The sequence below is a fragment of the Chelonia mydas genome, chromosome 1, assembly GCF_015237465.2.
Source record: "Chelonia mydas isolate rCheMyd1 chromosome 1, rCheMyd1.pri.v2, whole genome shotgun sequence".
NCBI lineage: Eukaryota > Metazoa > Chordata > Testudines > Cheloniidae > Chelonia > Chelonia mydas.
The window spans coordinates 271,289,907-271,312,736 of NC_057849.1; the positions used below are offsets into that span (position 1 = coordinate 271,289,907).

General features: G+C 39.8%; 1 long non-coding RNA gene across 1 annotated transcript; it reads right to left on the bottom strand.

The window, feature by feature from the left end:
* Positions 1 to 7,403: 7,403 nt before the first annotated feature.
* On the bottom strand, positions 7,404 to 22,480 carry LOC122462273. The gene is made up of 2 exons (XR_006284743.1): positions 22,333 to 22,480; positions 7,404 to 8,211 (listed from the first exon to the last, which is right to left on the bottom strand). It is a non-coding gene; the product is annotated as an uncharacterized LOC122462273 (long non-coding RNA).
* Between the last annotated feature and the right edge of the window lie 350 nt (positions 22,481 to 22,830).

The window sequence follows — 22,830 nt, forward strand, 5'->3', positions numbered from 1 at the left end:
CCTCTGGCCAGGAGGGATTTTATAGTTCTGTATACAGAAAGGTGGTTACCCTTCCCTTTATATTTATGACACCCTGTCTGGCACAGGATGCACAAGGCATGTGGGAAGGGTTCTTACACCCTTCTCCCCTTTCCCTTCACCTGCACAATGCCAAAAATCTTGCCCTTTTTGGTTATTTATTTAGATTTCTGTGTTCATAAAAAGAATTGTGTTTAGCACAATAAAGCAAGATTTACATTAATCCATGTTAATGATTGCAATTTCTGGACTTCTTGTTAATTCAGGTCTCTCAGATGTAGACCTAACTGGGGTTAGAACATGTGGATCTTTCTTCAGAAAATGAGTCCATCTTTATTTATGTCACAATATTATAATTTGTTGAGTTTTCAATTGCTGCTAGATGTGAAAGCAGGACAGCCTAGACATTCATAGCAAAGGAAATTAATTGAAAACATGCAACGATTTAACAGGAAAACAGTTTTTATCTCAGATTTTATGTATTGAGGTCATCATTTTCAAAAACTATCAGGCGTAATGCTATGCATTTGTATGCTGGAATTCTAGCCTTTAACTTGCAAATCTCTCTCCCAGAATATTCATTGTATTTAATTTGCTGATCTTATTTCCAGTCTGAAAACCCTGACTTATTTTTAAAGAATGAACTAGTCTCATTAAAAATTCTGAATAAGTTCTTTCTTGATTTCCTTAATTTTCGTTTAAAAATATAAATGACTAACTCAACTATAACACGTGTTTGACAGAAATAATTTGAATGTAATTATACAGAGCCAAGCATTTGGACGCATGGGTAATTTGAATGCAACTTCTTTCACCCTTTATAATTATATACCTTTTGGTGTTGTGCTATTGAATGAACATCATCCTTTAAAAAAATGGAGAAAAAGATGTGACTATTCAGTATTCACCCCACAGTTCAAAACTTCAAGTTATTATTATGCAGAAGAAAAGTGAAGCATAAAGAAAGCCCTTCAACAGAGTCCGGTATCATCTCCATTAGGAGCTTATAACCCTAGCAAAAGTTATATAAAGATGCTTTTTGCTTCCCTCTCTTATGCAAATACATTTCAATTCTTGGATAGGGAACTGCACAAAAGAACAACTTGAAACCAGTTACCAATGAGTGAAATAACTATCACCATCTTATTACTTGCTTTGGTAACATTAGCTAGATTCTGATCCTAGCTACATTATTTAACCCAGAGTTGTGTCAAAGAAGTCAGTGGATTTACACCCAATATGAGATCAGAATGTGGATTTATTCCAGTCTCTTTCAGATGAAATTTCAGTATGGCACAGAGACTGCATTAGTCTCATTGGTTGAACTGCTCGTGGTGGACAAAGATCAGGTGTCATGATGATCTTGTTAGCTCAGTCAGGATCCTTTGATATTGTTGTTCCTTGTTAATAAACAGAGAAGGCCCGTTGTTCATCTGCCTCAGCATCCTTCACATGGGATTCTGCCAGGCTGTGGTTTATTGCCCCCTCATGGACGATTTGTATGCTGGGGGAGATAGTCTTACTGGCCAGTCTGCAGTGCCATCAGAATGCCGATTACATGCAACTCAGGCTGATATTTCATGTGACCCAGAAGAGATTGGGTCTCTTTTTTCCTAGTGGCTGATTGAGACTAGGATTTGGCTGAGGGCAAGGTGGCTGAAGCTTAATCCCCAACAAGATGGAGGTGAAGTTAGTGGGTTAGGAGAAGGATCTATAGGGAAAGGTAGTTGTGGTGGTGGCAGCACTTGCTCTGCCCCATTAGTGAGGGGATCCATCCTTCCTTCCCCCAAGATCTTTGCCATATGGGTGTGCTTCTGGGTCCCTACTTGGTACAGAATTACAAGTGGCATGAGTGCCCCAAAGTGCTGGGGTTTTCTTGTGATATCTACATTTGACTAGCTGCTGGTGACCTTTTCTTTCCAACTGTTGCCATCTGACTGCTAGACTAAATTATTGCAACCCAGTCCACAGTTTGTGGTGCAACCTCAAGACAACATGGGAACAACAGCTGGTGCAAAATACAGTTGCTCATTTTGGTTAGAGAGGTTAATCATGGGGAAAATATTACTTTCACTCTCCAATAATTGCATCAGCTCCCCATTTCTTTCTGGGTGCTAGTCAAGATTTGATTTAGAAAGCCCTATAAAGTATAGATCCTGGCTGTGTGACAGACTGTCCCTCTTCCTGTGAACAGCCAAAGCAGGTATTGAGGTTCACTAGTGTGCACAAGGAAATAGGCCTCAGATTTACATTTGAATAATTTCTGAAGTTCACTTCCTAATTAACCCAACATAGCAAGAATTTGTTAAACTGTAGGACAAAATTTGTTTCTAAATGTAGTGCTTACAATAACAAGAGAAGTATGAATTCAAATAATTATAGCATTGTCAGCATTGACGAAGGGTCCATCTAGTCTGGTACCATGATGTCTCCAACAATGGTGGGTACCAGACACTTCAGTGCAAGAAACCCAATAGTGAGCAATTTTGAAATAACATTTCCAGTGTGACAATTTTACTACCCCACCCCACACACACATCACATTAGAATGTGGCTTATACCCTGAAGTGTGAGTATACCACTTTTTAAACAAATCCTATCCATCAAAACTGTGAATGTTCTTGTTACCCAAATAAATGTCTAGTCCCTTTTGAATGCTGCTAAACCCTTGGATTCAGTGATATCTTATGGCAGTGAGTTCCACAGGATATTTGAAGCCTGACACTTGGAAGTCTGAATTCTGTTCCTGGCTCTATGCAGGAATGTTTGTGACCTTTGAGTATAGCATTTAACCTCTTTATACCTCAGTTTCTCCATGTAGAAAATAAGGTTAATGTAGCCCTACAACACAGAAGTGTTGTAATACTTAATTCACTAATATTTGTAAATTGGTTTGCACGTATATAAGTACCTTACTTTTGAGGATCTCAAAGTACTGTTAATGGATGATAGTGTATTTTGTGGTTGATATCCCCAGTTTATACTGAAATTTAAATAGTGCAGCAAAGAGGGATCAGCATGAATGTGCTAAAATTCCTATTTCTGTGAAAACTCATCTTTAATTGCAAAGGGAAATGAAAGGAAAACTGAGCCCTCTTCCTCTCCAGCTCCTGGAGCTGGGAGGAGTGGGGAGGCAGGAAGGCTGAGTGTCCCAAGCTCTATATCTCTCAGCCCCGGAGCAAGGAAGCTGAGTGACCATGGTCTCTGCCTCCTGGAGATGGGAGTGGAGATGCTGAGCAGGCGGGCTGGCAGCTCTTTCACAGATGGGCTCCTGAGAAGCCAGAAAGTTCTGTTTTGCCTCTCCCAAACCAGAATCTTTCTTGGAGACCCTTCCTGTGGGAAGACAAAACAAGAACATATTTTAAATGTTGAGACAGCCTAATTACAGTTTGTGTTAACAGGTGGAGCTCTTAAGTCAATTAAGATACTGTCCTGAGAATAGGCCTTTGTCTGAATTCACAGGAACAAAAACAATCGCACAGATGAGGCCTTCAGGATGAACATTTGCTTTTTCAAAAATGAAATTTTTCACAGGAAGGGATTTCCATTTCTGGGCCAGCTCTAGCACTGAGGAAGGATGGTCTTGCAGTCAAGACACTGGCTTGGTACTAAGCAGATCTGGTTTAATATGTTCAACTCTTCCACAAACTGCCAGTGTGACCTTGGGCGAGTTGCTCTTCTTTGTGCTTGAGGTTCCTCATCTGTAAAATGGGAATAATACTTCCTTTCTCCTGTCTTGTCTATTTAGATTGTAAGAAACATTTCCTGGCATGAAAAGCTTACAATGTGTTTTGTACAGCTCCTCGCACAATGGGGTGTTGATTTCACATGCCACTGGAATACAGATGATCACGTAATAGAAGGGAGTCATGGAGCTACTGAAGGGCCACAGATTATGAAAGTAAATCTGGGAGAAAGGGACAATGGGCAGATAGAAAGGCTTTAGGGAGGGAATGAGCATGGTAAGGAGGAAAGTGAAATTTATCCTAAACCAAAACAAGGTTTGAGTGAAGGGGATGTACTCATCTGTCTGATTTTCGTTTTCCTTAAAATAAGTGTGTCCCTCCCTAATTCAGGGTTTCAGATGGTCACTGTTTAACAAAGGAATTGCCCTTTCCCCTTGTGCTCTGTCTAGCATATTGAACAACTTATGTTAACATGGGGAATTGTCAAGCTTCCCATGAAACCTTTTCTTGATTATAATTTGTTTGTAGAGAGACTGCTGATGGACAGTAATAGAACGAGGCAATCCAGTAGAAGTGAAATGTACAGGGGATTTTAATTGGAAGACAGCAAGACTGGAGAAAACATTCTGTTTTTGTTCCCTTGAATTCAGACAATCTTACAGATGAAGCCTCTGCCCCTTCAAATTAAAACTTTGGCTTCTGGACATGCTGCACCATATTGTCTACACTAACAAATTGCATTATCATAGCTGTGATAGCATGGAGTAGAAGGTATTTTTGCAATGCGTGTATTAATCCTCTGTAATATAGTTGCCTTAATCATGACTGTTTCTGTAAATTGAGGTTGTAAAATAAGTCTGAATAACAAAACTTTATTCTTCTGTAGCAATCTTCATCCAAGGATTGCAAAGTGTTTAAAATTTTTAAATCTCACCTGTTTTATGCCCATTACACAGATGGGAAGTTGAGACAGTCTATTAAGCTTTGTGTCATTAGCTGGAGCTCTCCATTCAATTAAGATGTTGTACTGAGATTAGGGCTTATTGTTCCCAGTCTCACGTGCTGATAAAGGCAACTTCCTCCCCCACAGACTGGTCTAGAATTTATATGGAAACATGTTTCTGCTCCTGAAAAGCCACTAGTTGCAACATGGGATTTACTGTCTCAGTAATTTCTGTTTCAGATGTGCTCTGGCTATGAAGCAAAGAAGATGAACCTTACTTATACCTATGGTACACCCAGTTTGGTCGGAGTTATGTGATGTTCCGGTCCCAGGCTGACAGCTAGGAAAGACAACAGGTGAAATCCTCCTGTCCACAGTGAAATAAGCGGTGTAACTCCTAGTGATTCAGTGAGGTGAGGATTTCACCAAATACCATGTTTTTATTGTTATGGGTCTCTGTCTGTTGAAATCAATGGGGAATTTTGCCATTAATTTCAAGAAGAGCAGCACTAAGCTCAAACTGAGCAAGTTTGCTCTGGAAGTTATTGACAGACAAACATGGAACTCCATAATCCCACTTTCAGAGTAGAACTACAATTTAAAAAAAAATCCTTCCTGCTATTCTAGGTACCCACACATGGCTGATATAATAGCTTAATGCACTCATCCCTGGGATAGGAAAAACTCTTCAATCTTCCGAAAGACCGCTAACATGAATCTCCAACAAGGCTAAGTAGTATTTCTTGGGGTGAATATACATTAATTCGTCTATTGTCCCTATTCATAGGCCTTAGTTCAGTGGTATGCATTATCCAGTGAAAGTTTTTATTGTCACAAGAATGATCAGCCAATACTTGTCACAGCTATGGGGCCAGTTGCCCATCCGTCTCCTTTCTGATTTCTCTGAGTGCAGTCCCTCAGCTGCTTGCCTGTACCTGTCTTGGGGTGGAATCTCATACTTCTTCCACTTTTAGCATATGACTACACTACAAAAAAAAAAGCTTTTTCTTTTTAAACGTGGATTAGCTATTAGTTAAAATAGCAGCTGAAAATACAGCAACTCAGCTTTTTAACTTAGGCTGGGAATAATACTTAACTTTTTAACCATTTTAACTTAGGCTTTAACTCAAGCTGCTAACCCATCAGGCAGCCTGGGGTTGAACTTGAGCTGCTAATGCAAGTTAAATGCTGAGTTGCTGTGTCTTCAGCTGCTATTTTAATCTAAGTTAGCTAATCCAAGTTAAGAAAACAGCATTTTTTGGTGTTGTGCCATACCCTTAGAATAGGCATTAGATGCACTACCCCACGTAGACAAAGACCTTATTATCCTTTAGGTCCAAAGAGGTTTTGGGCACCTGTGTTTCTTCTATTCAGGAACTTGCCACCATTCATAGGCAACAACCTTCTTAAAGCAAAGTATCTTTATTTAGTAGTTGGAATAAAGTATCAGTGAAAAGTGGATTTTAAAACAGATGGCCTACATGCATATTTGGTCTTATTTAATCTTACACTTCACTGCAAGATAAATTAGGAACACAACAGAACCAAATAACGTTCTCCTAGCAAACCCAGATCCTCCTGTGTATCCCTTGGTATATCTTCACTGAAGAGTTAGCTTGGGCTCTTGTTTGTTGCCCCTAATCCCCCTTCTGTCTACACACACAAACCTTTCACCCAAGTTTAGTGGTAAGTTGAAGGTGGGCTAGCTGGGATGGCTGGTGAAGGAGTTAGAGCCTGGGTTCCATCTCCACTTGGCGGGTAACGCTCCCACTTTAGGCTGGGCACACTTTCTATAAAATAAGATGTAGGAGGAATTTTTGGGGAAAAGTAGGTAAACAAGTTATCTTTCATAACTTGAATGTGCTGAATCTGGAAAAAAAGTTACGAATCTGAATTTTGAATATTTCACCTTCTAAATTGGAGTTCAAAATGTAGGTAAAACTTAAAAAAAAAATCGTAAATGTCTATGGTTTTTATTCCACTACAAATAGTTACTATATGTCCTGCATGCTGTTTAGACAAGCATAATTAAACAGTTCCTACATGTATTGGTACACCCCTTGCATTTACAGTCCACTTTATCTCCATCAGAGCGGGGAAGAGTGCTTGAGCAACAGTCAAGACTACATGTTTCTGTGGAATATAATGTGTGACTTGTGCAAGCCTTTTCACAACTGCATCCAGTGTCCCGGGGGCAGAGGGGGAAGGGGAGCTGCACAGTGATCTCCCATCTCTGTGCAGCCAGTGGCCTGTGTTCCCCAATGCCATTCTGAGAGCCTCCACGTTTGACAAATAGAATTTGCAGAATTTTGCAGAATTTTAAAGTATTGTGTGCAGAATTTTAATTTTTTTTGGCACAAAATGCCCTTAGAAGTAACTGTTTATATGTTTCCTGTTTCTCATCACATACAGAAGATGATGTTGCAAAAGTATCTACTCCGCATTGCCTTCTTCAAAAATAGACTGAGTAGCCAAAAGGAGTTGCAAAAACATATATAGTCTCTTCCTCACTGCTGTTAAGCCCATGGTATTCAGGATGAGCAATTACATGTGAGTGTAATTTCAGTGCTACATATACAATTGAGAGAAATTCATCTTCCAGCTCAGTCTTGTAAACTGGAACGGTTGATAAATTTTCTTATCCTGCACTGACTAACAATTCAGAGAAAGGGCTGTGATGGAATTTCACTGGGACTAATAAATTTTCTCTCCCCAAAGGAGGTTGATCACATAAAACAATGAACTCATAAGCACCATCAAGATGTAGAATAAGTTTTTATTGAAGGTTGCCACAACATTTTCAAATGCAACTGGGGGAGATGTTTCACATTCATCTGTGAGAAAACAATGACTCCATTACTGTGAAAGTTCCAAAACACTGACTTCTTCTGCACAATATTTAACTCATTACTAAGCCAGATCATGTCATGTCAGTACTACTATGAGTGGTTTCATGCTTAGTTTTTGTTCCTTTTCTCAAGAAATATTTATAATGATTAGTGTGGTATTTCCCTTCTGAGGCTATAGGGTCACTTACACCAGCCACACGTACACTAAGCTCATGTTCATATTCTCTTGTCTCAAGTATTTGTTCATTGTGAGTGTTGTTCCTGAAGAAAGTACTTGTTTGAAACTTCCATCCTGGCAGAAAATTAAAAGACTCCAGTTCACTATGGGACCTTGCTCCAAAACACTGTCAAGATTTTGGTGATTGTAGTACACGACTGGGTTTGGAGTTCCCCCTTACCACTTGATTAAAGTTCCTTCAGATTAATTTATGAATTCTGCTAATTTTACCGTTATCTGTGTACACTGCATAACAGATTTTATGTCAAAGTAATGGTTGCCTACATTCAGATTGAAGAGCTGTTAGAATTCTTCTATCCATTGCATCCATATTTTGGAAATCCCTGAGTTTCTGTCTTGTGTTGTAGCCAGTTTCTGTTCATTAGAAGCAAAAACGGTGTCCTTTTTCATTTGTTGGCAAATAATGCATTATTCAAAACATACTGTTGGGAGAATCTTCAGGTGCAGGACTGCCTCCATGTTTCGTCTATGGAATACCTGACAATAATAATAAATATTATTAACTACCACATGAATATTGAATACATAACAAATATTTATTAGTATGTAGCTTATGCCATGGCACAGGTATCCAAATAAATACTCAATGCTTACATTCTAAGTAAAAGTCAGCTTTAGGTTAGGTTATTGATTAAGGCTCATAACTAGCTAATAATTTATATTTCTGAAAGAGGAGAACTTGTGGAAATCAACTATATCCTATTATATTGTATATGATACTTTGTGTAAGGCATAGTAGTGCACTTAACTCCTTCACATAACAAAAATACCTGAAAAGTACTTTGTTTACTGAATTTTAAATGTCATCCTTACTGCAAAACCAACAAAATTCAAGTGCATATCATCATGTGACCAGAGGATGCAGAGAGTTTGATCTTGAACAAGAATTGCTCCGTGCATTTTCTGATAGCCCAGTATGCCAAATTTGGGATATATTCCATATGTTTCTCTCCTTTATTTTTATTTATTTTTTGAAGTTACAAATGATAGCCATTTTCTTTTTTGTTTTTTACTTAAGGTTCAAAATTCAGCTTGGTGAACACCATTTTCACATTCAGCACATTCAAATTATGAAAAAAAAAAACCCCTGCATGTTTACAAACTTTTTCCAGAAATGTTATCTGTTTCATTAATATCAACATATCTGGGAATTTTCAAAGAATCATAGAATATCAGGGTTGGAAGGGACCTCAGGAGGTCATCTAGTCCAACCTCCTGCTCAAAGCAGGACCAATCCTCAATTAAATCATCCCAGCCAGGGCTTTGTCAAGCCTGACCTTAAAAACCTCTAAGGAAGGAGATTCCACCACCTCCCTAGGTAAGGCATTCCAGTGCTTCACCACCCTCCTAGTAAAAAAGTTTTTCCTAATATCCAACCTAAACCTCTCCCACTGCAACTTGAGACCATTACTCCTCATTCTGTCATCTGCTACCACTGAGAACAGTCTAGATTCATCCTCTTTGGAACCCCCTTTCAGGTAGTTGAAAGCAGCTATCAAATCCCCCCTCATTCTTCTCTTCTGCAGACTAAACAATCCCAGTTCCCTCTCCCAGCAGATATCAGAGTGATTGAAGTCTCCCATGAGAACCAGGGCCTGTGATCTAGTAACTTCTAGTAATTTTGGCCTACTATGAGGACACAAGCTAAATTATCCAAGTACTGACAGGCATCCAGTGTCTTCCCACAGTTGCTCTTATGTGCCGTGAAGGACAGACAAGCTCTCCCAGAAGTCACTGGGAAAGAACCATAAAGCAACTCCGCTTACTGCAGCACAAAGAAGCCTGTGATGTGCCATATCAGGGAAATTAGCACCCATAACTTGGGTAGGGTTTTGCAGTGCAGCTGCTCACACATGGCATTGATCACCCAGGCTAACACTGGTGTGCTGGTACCACTGCCTAGCATGCTGACTATTATTGGCCCATTGTTTCCTTTTACTCCCCATCTGCCAACCTGTATCCATCTGTTGTCTCTTGTCTTATACTTAGATTGTAAGGTTTTGGGGGCAGAGACTGTCTTTGTTCTGTGTTTTGTACAGAGTCTAGCACAATGGGGTCCTGATCTATGACTAGGGCTCCCAGGCTCCATGGGTCTCTTAGGCTACTTCACTGAAAATGCTGCTGTACTGCCTCAGTGTAGACACTTGCTAGAGCAATGGAAGGGTTCTCCTACTGCTGTACTTAATCCACATTTCAGGGTGGTGGTAGCTAGATTGACAGAAGAATTCTTCCGCTGATCTAGTGCTGTCTATACCGGGAGTTAGTTTGGCTTAATTACATCATTCAGGGGTGTGGATTTTACACCCTTGAGTGACATAGCTAACTTGACCTAACTTTTTAGTGTAGACCTGTCTTCAGTGTGGCTCCCTTTGACCATGCTGTGGTGATGCCCTGTAATTGTGGTGATCCCCACAAGCTACAGCCTTTAAGGATATAGTCTTTGGCATAGTCACTGAATGACCCTTAAGCAACCCTGGTGACCCTGGTGACCTCCTCCCTCTTTCCCTAGTGGGACTGATCTCCAGAGAGAAATATCCACCACCACTTGAAGTACAGCTGGTAATAGAAGACCCAAATGCTATATTCATGATCACCAAAGAGCAACCCACACTTCTCATAGACACTCTGCTCTCTTTGCCCACTCCCTTCCATGCCAGTAGGTAAATTAAATCATAGAGAGCATAGCAGATTATCTGCCTTTTAAAGGGACACCTTCATGTGGAAAGATTCCTCGAATAGCCCATGCTGTTATTTTCAAAACATTATATGGTCTACAAAGTACGGATAAAAATGGACTGAAAACTTGACCAACAATCTTCAATAGTTGCTTCAGTCTGTCATTAAATGGCTAGTAATAACCAAGGCAAAACAACTTCCAGATAAAGGCTGAATATTCATGAATATGGCAACTTTTTAAGTAACTACTGTATTAGGAAATGTTACTTTGTAAAAACGCAGATGTAATTGCATTTACTTACAAGTTACAATCTAATTACTGTCACTTAATCTTGCACTATTGACAGTTTTTGGTTATGTGCCTTATTAACAGAGGCAGTATAATTTAGCAGCTACAGAACTGCTCACAGTACAGTAGTTATTGTTTTTGGCTTCAGACTGTAGTTGCGAGAACATTTAGTCAGTCAGTGTGTAAATAAATTAACAGGATTAATATGTGACTTAATGCCCCTGGACATATCTGCCATCATACAATATGACCTTGTAGGTTATAAGTAATTACTAGTTGAATGCTAATGTAATGATTATTGGGTTGGTGAAATAATTACATAGGGTGAAATGAAAGGCAGCACATTCAAATTTCAATTAATTTTTCAAGCTTTGAAGAAAAATTCTCTTACATAAAAGTACAGACTGTTTTACATTAAGATTTTAACTGAACCTCTGAAAAAGTTACAACAATTCCTCTGGTGCGCAAAAGAAAAGACTGTTTGAGATTCACAAAGTGGGATTTAAAATGGGGGTGAGGAAGGAGTACACAGAAATACCTTTTTAACAGGGTGGTCTGTCCCCTTTAAAGGTATTAGAGACTAAGGTCAGCCTACCTCTGTTTCATGGCATGGCTCTGTAAAGTTTGGGGAATTTTGAGATACACAAGGGCCCAGAAAATAGCACAGGCAGATCCTGGTGGAGAGGAAGTGATCCCAGGGAATAATTAGTGTATGTGGGGAAACTCATCCTAGTGTTCCATTAGGGTATGTCCATCCAGCAATTAAACACCTACAATTGTCCCTGGACAGCTGATTCTGGCTTACAAGCCTCAGGCTTCATGGCTCTAAAATTTCAGTGTAGACATTCGGGCTTGGGCTGGAGCCGGACTATGGGACCCTCCCCACTTGGGTCCTCTGAGCAGGAAGTTTCCCAGAGTCCTGGCTTCACCCAAGCCCAAACATCTACACAGCAATTTTACAGGCCAAGCCCTGTGAGCCTGAGTCAGCTGACCAGGGCCAGGTGCAGATGTTAATTGCTTGGTAGACATACCTTCATTGACCTGGGACCAGGACCCTTGTAGTGCAGGGTGGGGCAAAGCTCCCCTCTCTCCCTGCCAACCATGATGAGCCCTGGAAAGGAAGGCTATATATGCTACCTCCTCCCTCATAAAAAGAAGATACTAGCAGCAGGAACAATGCTTCCATCCCTCTATTGGCCCAGAAACAAAAGAATTGAATTAATAGGGGCCAGTCTGGCAGTAAATTATTATACTGAACCAAGAGGGAACTGAGGGTAGCCTGCCTGCAAGGTCACACTGTACCAGAAGGTAGTGTGCTTTTGAGACAGCACCTGGTCACATTCCTGTTATATAAAAATTATATCACCCACCCCCACCCCCAATCATGCTGAAACATATTGTACTTTTCCCCTTAAGCTAGATGGCTGTTATCTCAGAGAAGATCTAGACATGGGGGTGCCAAATGAAGACTTAAGTAAGGTGCTAACAGAGGATAAACTGATGGGCACAATCGATACCAATTCATTGACTGGTAGATCAGAAGAAATCTGAAAAGCAAAACATATAAGGCCAGATTTTAAAGCACTCAGCACCCACACAAGCACCTAAATAAGATTCATGGTGAAATTCTATCCCTACTGAATAGAAGTTTTGCCACTGACTTCAAAGGGATCAAGATTTCACCCTCAGGTTTCAAATAGCTCAACACCCAATGTGCTTGAAACTTGAAACCAGAAGTACCAGTAACCAAGACTTTTTTTCACCATCTCATGAGACAAAAGAATTCAACAAATGAAAAGATAGCGAAGCCCTGTAAAGAGGTGTCACTTGTTAATAAGAGTGTCACTTTTGTTATTCTTGAGTCGTGATGTCAGTCATCCAACAAAAGAGTAAGTCCTCGAAATGCGTTAACAGAATAATTCCCCATTGCTGGGTAACTTTTATTTTAAACTTCCGCAAAGTGCAACAAAAACACCACACAGTCTTCCGAGTTGTTTGTTCCAGACACTCCTCAGAGGTACCCAGCCACAAAGGCATTACCACAAAAATGAATTCAACTATGAAACATAAGGAAAATGTGTTAATTTGCCTCCTACTTCCAGGAACAACCACACCAGCTCTTTGTTTATTTGGAGGGAAGACTACCAGAAAACTGGGAAGGGAAGTACTGGGGAGATACCCTTTTCTCCTCTGGATCCTGTTCGGGCGACTGCTTTTTTGCATCTGCTTCCCTGAAACTGCCTACACAAATCACTGAAGACATCTTGCTTGCCGGGGGCTCTTCTGCTGCATTTAACAGTCAACTACCTACTTCTCCTTGAAATACTCTCTTCCTTAGGCTTCTGGGACTGCCCTTTCTTAATACTTAATCCCATTCATGTTTTCTGATGCTGCCTCTTTCTCTCCCTCCCACACTGTTATCCCGGGGGGTGGTTCTTGATTTTTTTTAGACCTTCGATAATCTTCCTCCAAGTGACCTCATTCTCTTGCTTGGCCTCTAACTCTGATACTCACATCTATCTATTCTCTCCTTATCTCTGTAGTAAAAATTTAACTGAATAAAATTAGAGATGACTAATCTATTTCCTACTGGACGTTTTTATCCATCTTCCTGCCAATGCAGCATGACGCAACTTTTCTGTATAACAAAATCTGTTTCTTTATGTTGCTGAAGAACTGCAGTGCATAATTTTATCTATTTTATACTTTGCTGTCAAAGGTATGGAACTTAATCAAATCAAGATCACAACTGGTTCATTAGTCACCTGGTTAATTGGTTTAACAATCTAAGAAATCGTGCCTAAAAATGCTAAATACAATACAAGCTTAGTATGCATTAGTAGCTGTGAATCTATTTTACTAGTTGTGACGTTGTCTGATTAAAATATAATTATGCAAACCATTGTTGCTACCACTGCTATATAATTGCAGGAAATCTTATACAAAATATAACTCATGGCCAGAAAGGGTTAAACAGCTTGCAGGCTGAATGACCCAGAGCTCACCTTTAAAGTCATGTTAGAAATGGTGACTAAGGCCATTCAATGCTTAATAGGCTAGAACTCTGAAATGCAAACCTATGTTGTTAGAAGTTAGAGGTAATGTTAATTGTGTGTATCTTTGATGCTAGCCATGTAAACAGATAGTTCCTGTCTGTCACTGTAACTATTAATTCAGAGAACAAAAGGGAATATTAACATTTAGATGAATCTTGGTTGAAGTAATGTCATTTTCTATATCTCTCTTTGAGGTTTGTGATAGACTGCCTAATGAATAAATTGCCCTATGTTAATTTGTGTAACTGATTATTGGTAGTGTTTAGGAAGCAGAAGGTTACATCAAAAGCCTATTGTTTACTCAGGACTGTATGGTCAAGTGGCTGCTAGAAAACTGTTTAAAAGACCATTGGGTCCTGATTCTGTCATCTCAGATCCTCTTAAGCTTCAGCAGGGGAAATTTGAGTCACCAGACTGAGATCTCAGTTATGCTGGTACTCCCTGAAGGTAATATTAGATGTTGGACTATAACCTATGGAATAAATTCTAAAGGAACTCTCTGCAACTACAAAGCTCACCATCTCTGGAACCTCAAGAATTGAACTCATGTCTGTATGTATATTGATCTTTTAACCATATTCTCTCTCTTTTCTTTTTTTAATAAATTTTAGTTTAGTTAATAAGAATTGGCGGTAAGCGTGTATTTGGGTAAGATCTGGACTATTCAATAATTTGGGAGGTACTGTATCTGATCCTTTGGTATTGGTAGAACCTTTTCTTTTAAATGATGAAACAAGATTTTCAGAAATCTTCATCATATTTGACTTGGGTACCTGGATGGAGGCCTGAGGCAGGGTTAGTTTAAGGGAAATCTGTTGCTGGTTTCTGGGCAACCAGTGAGGTAATAAAGAAGCTGTTTTCTGCTGGCTTGGTAAATCTAAGTATTTAAAAATCCACTAGCTTTATGGGGATTGTCTACCCCATTCTTTTCAGTTCACCATAATTGAGTGACCTCAGCTGGTCCTCACTGGGATCCTAGTCACACTAATCAAAGTGAATAGTTGCAATTCAGTAGTGCAGTAGTTGAGGAGTTGCACTTCAAACTCATTATCACTATGAAGAATTTACAATATAAAAACTATTTTCATTTCACTTCAGAGAATCATAGTCATCTCACAAACTGTAATATTTACCAATTTTGATTTCCTATTAGAGCATAACCTCTTTTAAGGATCTTCAGAAACATTTGATTATGAGACTTGAATACACTACTAATCATCAGCTTTCCCTCCTTCTGAATAGACTTTCCTGTTTGTTCTTTAAGAATGAAATCCTGGTCCCAGTGAAGCTAGTGGAAAAATTCCCACTGACTTCAATAGGGCCAGTACGTCAACCTGAATGTCTACAGTTCAGTTTTGATATATCTTCTTATTTTAAAGGCGATGATATAGGAATTCAGTATTATTCTGCAAGGATGATAAATTTAATCCTTATTGCTGAATAGTTTCTTTTCAGACTGTCATTATATACTGTATAGATGGGGAAAACGCAAACTGACAAAGAAAGCACTGAATGTTCAAGTCAATATTTCTATAATGATAAACCAAAATCTCATTTCTTGTGCTAAGATTCAGTTATGGCCTATTATGGCAGGGTTTCTTTTAAAGAAAAGACATTGGAATGGTCTGCAGTATGAACAGCTAATCACTTCATTTCATACCATGTTTCTATGATATGTTTAACAAAATGTATGACAGTGTGATATGATCTAATTTATTTCAGAATCAGCAATTGATTCTATTTTATGCTATGCTTTATAAGACATTAAAATGAGAGTGAAATGATCACAAAATCGTACAAGATATTAACGAGTCATTTTTATAACATGTACATGGTAGTAAAGTTAGGGAGTCATATTGGGTGTAATCCTTGCCCCGTTGAAGTCAATGGGGTTTTGCCATTGACTTCAATGGGCCAGGATTTCACCCATTGCTCCTTCAGAAATCTAAAGCAGGGAACGGCAACCTTTGGCACGTGGCCCATCAGGGAAATCTGCTGGCGGGCCGGGACGGTTTGTTAACCTGCAGTGTCCACAGGTTCGGCCGATTGCAGCTCCCACTGGCTGCAGTTCGCTGTTCCAGGCCAATGGGGGCTGCAGTACCAGATGCATCTGAGAAAGATTCACAAAACCATTAAATAAGCAATTATGGAATATGGGAAGTTAATACCTGCAGAACCCTCATGCACCAATTTATGCCCTAAAGCATGATGGTTTGTATCTTTTTCCAAACATCTTAAAAAACACTTGCCTCATGAAGCTGTGGGATGTGCTCATTAGACATATGCAGATTCCTGAATCCTGCTAAGCTCTCACCTCAATTATACCCTGTGGTAATGAGTTTCGCAGGTTAACTATGCATTGCCTAAAATGTATTTCCTTTTTCAGTTTTAAATTTGCTGCCTTTCAATTTAATTCAATGTCCCCTTGTCTTGTATTATGAGAAAGGATTAATAGGATTGTCTGATTTACTTGTCAATTTCATTCTAATGATTGAATAAAATTAACAAAGAAAGGCAAATAATTGACAATGACAAGAACTTTTGTATTATGCCTCTTAGCACAGAAGTTCAGTCTTCATTTTTAACCTGGGTTTGTTTCTAAAGATGGGTAAGGGTATCGTTCAGCGCTCCAACATATATATTAACATATCTGCCAAAGGTCAGTCATAATTAACATTACAGTATATTTCTAGATAACCTTTCAAAAAATTTCTAAGACACTCAGTTAATATATAGATCAAAGTTGTAGAAGGGTAAAACATTTATAAAATTCTAAAGTTTGAGCAATGCTCAAATCCAGTATGTTTGTTTGGGATAGGAATTCTGAGTAGTAGACATTTTCGAAGAGTCTATGTGCTACAGGGTGTCCTGGCATATTTTAGAGAAGAGTGTCTTTTGGAAGCTTCCAATTCCAAAAATTGGTCCAGTCTAGTGATATTCTTCAAAAGCAAATGGGCAGAAATGAACCTGTGTATTTATTTGACTTAAAAAGAAAAAAAAAACAAAAAACCCAAACCAACCAACCTCAGGTCACTGTTTATTTTAAGCACAGAGTTATTTAATCAGTTCTCCGTGGAAGTAAATAGGCTGCCACAATGCTTGTCTGTATTGTTACAAAAAATGCTCTCGTGTGCTGCCAACCTCACTGTGCTGCCTCTGTCTGGCACTGAAGCACTATCTTTTGCTGCCATGCGGTCTGCATTCCCTGAGAAAGGGCGGTGCTGCACTGCCTTGCTGATTATCTACTCTGCTCTGGAAAGTGCTCCCTTGTGCTGCAGTATTCCATTTTAAAGTCCTCTTCTCTGCTGCTTGTCTCCCTTCCGAAACACTCATCACAATGGCTTTATTTTACTGCTTTCAGTTACAGTTTCATTCTAGAGCATATTCTTTCTGTGCACTCTTCAGAGGGGGGTTGGTTTTTTTCGGTATTTGAACATGGGAAAATTTGTAGTTGGGGAGTGGGTGAGGAATTGAAACTGTACATTTTAATTACTCACCGACTGTAAGCTGCTCAGAGCCATGTTCTCCACAGAGATGTCAACAAGACAAAATGTAAACTGTGCTGAATCATCCCAACAGACACAGTTTTCAAGCTTGCACTGACAACAATGGTATTAGCTGTTAGGCAAAGAGTATGTGTAAACATGAATCCATTCATTTTGGATGAAATTCACCCCTGGGCAGAAGGCCAGCACAAGGCCTGTTATACTATGGGAGTGGGACTTAAGTTATGCTAGCCGCTCTGTAGGAATGAGTTTCACCCTCTGTTAATTTGGTGAGCATGAAACTTGAGTAGAGGGAACTTCATATGTCTTCCATATCTCCTTTCATCTCCCTGTATCGAAAACTAATAAGCTACAGTACTAACAGGTAAGAGGAGTACCCTAAAGCACAACTTCACCATCTCAATGTCCCTCCTTGAGGACAAAGTGACCTCAGCTACACTGATGTAAATTCTTATGTAGGCCCTCCCCTGAGATGTGGCTTAACCCTCCTCCTTTTTCTCTCCCTGGTGCTTACTATCCCATTTGTAGCAGCTTCTCCCCTCTCCTCATGTGGGTCGGGTTTTAGATTTTTGTTTTCATTGGTGCCTGGTGCCTCCACTTCAGTGATTCCTCACTGTGCCAGATATGCAATTAGTGCTGATACTGCTAGATGGCAAGGAGAGTAAAGCACACTATATAGGAGACAACGTACCTGAGACAAAGTCCAGCAAAGGAATGACTCACCAAAAATATCTGCATGATATAGGGGGTGACTTTATTGGGAACAGGAAAATTGGATCTGGGGAAGGAAGGAGTTAAGATAACTAACCATTATTAAACATAAGTAAGACAATATCCTACCTTCTAACAATTAAACTCCTCCAAACTCCAGTTCCCTCCCTAGCACCTCCCCGAGGCAGGTAGTACACTGAGGTTGAGTGTCCTGAGATGGAGTGCTGCTGAGGCTGGCTTAACCAAAAGTCACCTCACTTTTTCTTCATCCTGGCCTTTGGTAGGGTGCTCTCCCAACTCCAACTGGCCTTACTTGTTTCCTGTTTTGAAATCTCCCTGGGGTCTCAGCTTGCTCATGGTAGCTGGTGCCAGATTGGCTCTTTCTCTAGATGATGGGCACTGCAATGCTGGAGCTGCCAGATTCATGCAGCCATAGATTCAGAGTGGTACAAACTCACTTTGAGAGAATGGGGATTTCAACAGAAATTATTGTCTCTCCCAGCCTCCAAAGCCAAAACTGAAACTAAACTCTCTCTCTCTCAAGTCAGGCTGTCCCCTTGCTAGGGGCTGTGCAGCCGTGGGTTGTCATTGGTCCAGTGGACTGTTTGCCCTGAACACTCCAGGCTGAAGCCTCCCTATTAGTCTCAGCAGGGGGTTCTACAGTAGAACCTCAGAGTTGCGAACATCTTGGGAATGGAGGCTGTTCGTAACTCTGAAATGTTCGTAACTCTGAATAAAACATTATGGTGGTTCTTTCCAAAGTTTACAACATTAAGTCAACTGAACATTAACTTAATACAGCTTTGAAATTTTACTATAAAGAAGGAAAATGCTGCTTTTAACCATCTTATTTTAAATGAAACAAGCACAGAAACAGTTTCCCGACCTTGTCAATTTAAAAAAAAACAAACTTTATTTTTGTAGTAGTTCACGTTTAACACAGTACTGTATTTGTGCTTCTTTTTTTTTTTTTTTTGTCTCTGCTGCTGCCTGATTGTGTTCTTCCGGTTCCAGAAGAGGTGTGTGGGTGTGCTTGCTGTTCCTGCTTACACACATCTTCCAGCTCTCTGGTCAGCCTGATATCCCTGAAACCTCAGACTATTACTCCTTTTTCCTATACTGTGAAGATTACAGAGACCTCTACTGACACCTTGATTTGTAACACCGTGCTCTCTTTTGGGTAGGTTCTTCTACCTCCACATCATCCAGAGTTGGGGGAAAAGTACCCAGTTATAAATCAGAAGGTTCTTTACACACCATTCTCTTCTTATCATCAAGCTGGAACATCGTCTTGATTTATTTATCTTTGGCTTATTTTTCTTCCTTTCCACATTAAGTTGCATAATGAATATGGTGTCAAATATTCATTTGCAGTTCTGTTTTCATTATTCTTGGAACATTGTGCCACCATTCTTTATCATATTAGCTTGCATTCCCTCCAGCATGCTCATAGAGAGCTTGAGTCACAGGGTGGAGTGGCTCTTTCAGAGTGTGGGGCTTTACACCCACCTGTGACTAATCAACTGTCTTCCAGCTGGTGGGACAAAAGGCCCATAAGCAGCTAGCTTAAAGGAGTGAGTCATAGATGGACTCTCACAGGAGACCCTTGTTCAGAGCAAGACCTGGAAAGCGGGTTTGTCACATTAGGTAGATGGAAGAACTGACTGGGGATACCTGCTGTGTAAATAGCAGCAGAAATCCACTGAGGAACAGGTTCAGATAGGGTACTGGCTTATTTGTTTTCATTGATGTTGAACAGTGTTGGAACAATAAACATGTCTTTAGGTAAAAGGACTGAAATATTGATGCTAATGAGAGCGTTATTGTTATGCTAGCTGGTGAGTTAGCCTGCCAGCTTGTACAAGAGTTGGGAAACTGAGGCAGGAACAGGGTCTGAGGATGAGTTTTGGTGGGAAGACTTCCCCAAAGCTAAATAAGGAGTTGCTTTGATTACCTTTAAATACTTTCACATTGTGCTGTATGAAGCTGAAATGCTATTAGGTGCTGACCTCCTTCAATTCCCATTGATGTCAATAGAAACTGAGGTTCTTGTCACTTCACAGGATTGAGGCCCATTTGAATAACCTTTGTTTGCTAACAGAAACAATAATTTTGTCAGAGAGAAAAGGAAACATGTGCCTGGAAATTTAAACTAGAGCTGGTTGGAAAATGATAAATACTCCGGTGAAAACTTCTTTAAAGAATTGGGTTCTTTCTAAAAAAGAAAAAATTCCAAATGTTCATTTCTAAGAAATGCCATTTTCTTGTTTAAACTTTTTTTCAAATGCGAAATTCCAGCCTGCTTTAATTATGCTCTAAGTATGAACCGATACTGACAGCCTTGATTTACAGTAACACACCTAGAAAGTGACCTACCTTCAATATAGGGGTGAGGGGAAGCTCCCTATATGAGTCATGGACTAAGGAAATAAAGTCTGATACCCTGCTCAGAGAGATCAGAATTATCTCTTACATTTTCCCCCTATGCAGAGGTCAAGCACCACTTAAGTCCCATTTAAAACAAAATTGTGTAATTTAGAGTATTTTCTCCCATGTCCTCTTACCAATCATGAGTCCAAGTTTAATACATGTTTGACGTTTGTCACAACTTTTTCAGGAGGCACTGTAGAGTTTGGTTCTGTAGACCCCATTAACAGCTGATAGTTAATTAAACTCAGATTTGTGACTAGGTCTGGGATATGAATCTCAATGATCTAGCATAGACTGATTCCTCTCATTTGTGTCTGTAACCCTTACATGAGGAAGGAGTTATAGAGAAATTAGACTTCCGAGTCTCATTCCTTATTATGTTTACAGGGTGGCTGGATAGCCTCCCCCCAGTTTTAATGATTGCTCATGAGATTCTGGCATTGTTAAGTGTCAATATTGAGATTCCTCACTGGACAAGTTCCTGTTAGGAGAAGTGAGACAAACCCCACAATGGAAAAAGGGTTTGGCTGCATGGATCCAATTGCAGGAGATGGGGCTTTCTACTTGGTCCCAGTTTTTATAACAATGTAAAATAAAGTTCCATCTCTGAATATGCCTGATAGTTATGGAGGTTCAGATTTGGATACATCTCTTTTGGTTAAATCCCACTTTGCCTCTAACTCTTTCCTATAATCCAGTTGTAGCAACCGGATGAGTGAGCATTCAGACCAAATACTCCCTACCCCAGACTTTCAGTTTAGTAATATTAGTATCCATTTTATTAATCCTAGCAGTTTATTGTTCAAAATTCACACAAAGGAAATAAGATCTGTAATACTTACACATATATATACAAGCCAGCTCACTTTTATTTCACCCCAGGTGCAAACTACCGCCAGTCAGAGCAGTATTATAGCTGCATGCATTTAGCACTCCCTAAACTGCAAGAATTCCAGAACCAAAATATAGTGAATCACAACAGCTGGGCTTTATAGCAGAGCCAGATTTCCCATGAGCTTTAGTAGCGCAAACAAATCAATATTTGTATTTGTACATTATAGTATAATTATTTTAATGGTCTTAAAAGCCTAACTTAAGACTGCCTCCCTGAATCCCTTTTACATGAGAAAACAATTTAAAATGATCCCGACAAGCTTGCAAAATAGCTCCTCCCCACTCACTGAAAGTCCCTAGTGCTTAGGGAAGTTTGCACCCTTAGCAAAACAGCAAAGTCAGGGCACCAGTCTGCAGGTGTTAAAACACTGAAGTAGTTTCCTTTAGTAAAGTAGTCTATTGTCCTAGGGCTTGTAGCAAGGAACCTGATGAAATAGCAATGACAAAGAGAAAGAAAGGACTTTTTTTTCTTTACTAGGCAAAAAATTAAGTATAAAGTTGCTTATGCCCTGCTTAACATTTTTATATTATGGTAGTCTTTTTTTTTATATTAGGTTTATAACCTCTATTGGAAGTGGAGAGAGAGAAACACATTAGTTGTAAAGAAAAGGCAAATGAAATGCCTGCTCTTATCTCTATAGACCTTAGACAATGGCAAATACTACTCAATGGATGGAGGCTCAGATGAAGTTCAGAGTACATGTTCTTTCTGAGAGCATATTGATCTTTTCCTGCCAGTATTGATTTCTAACTTTAAAAAAAACCAAGGGAAGGGACGGTACCCATGGTGTTATGGTTTGCTGAGAGTTACAGGGGATATTGCAGGAGGGCCATATGGTTATGCATATATCAAGTGAGAGGTCTCTGCCACATTTCTACCTGAGAGAGACAAGGTGGGTGAGGTAATCATTTATTGGACCAACTTCTGTTAATGAGAGAGACAAGCTTTCAAGCTTACCGCTTACCTCACCCACCTTGTCTCTGTAATATCCTGGGACCAACATGGCTACAACAACACTGCATATAACATTTCTACCTTGTCAGTTGGTATATTGGTTCATCTCAGCTATGTAGTAGTAAGCTGGGAAAAAACCAAACTCCAATGCAGTTCATTTTCAGGAAAATAGGGGCCAATTTTTCAAGTCCATATGCATATGCTTAGATTAACTCACATGAAGAGTCTCATTGGATTCCACGAGGCTACATATAAATGTATACAGGCTCTGGGCTTTAGTTTATGTAAGGTTGGGACATGTAGTGAGGCAACTGCCCCACCCAGTCAGAAGAAGGGTTAAAGCAGCCTTGGGGATGCTGTACAGAACACAGCCAATTAGAAGAGGGCTTATTGAGCCAGCCAATAGGGAGAAGTCTTAGTGAAGCAGCCAATCAGGCCAGGCTGGCCCATATAAGAAGGGCTGCTGATCTGAATAGAGGCAGTCTTTCATGGAGGCTAAGGAGGGAGAACTGGATGCCCTGTAGGAGGGTTGAGAGAAAGACAGGGCCACGGACAGAGCGGTACTGGGTAGAGTTAGGG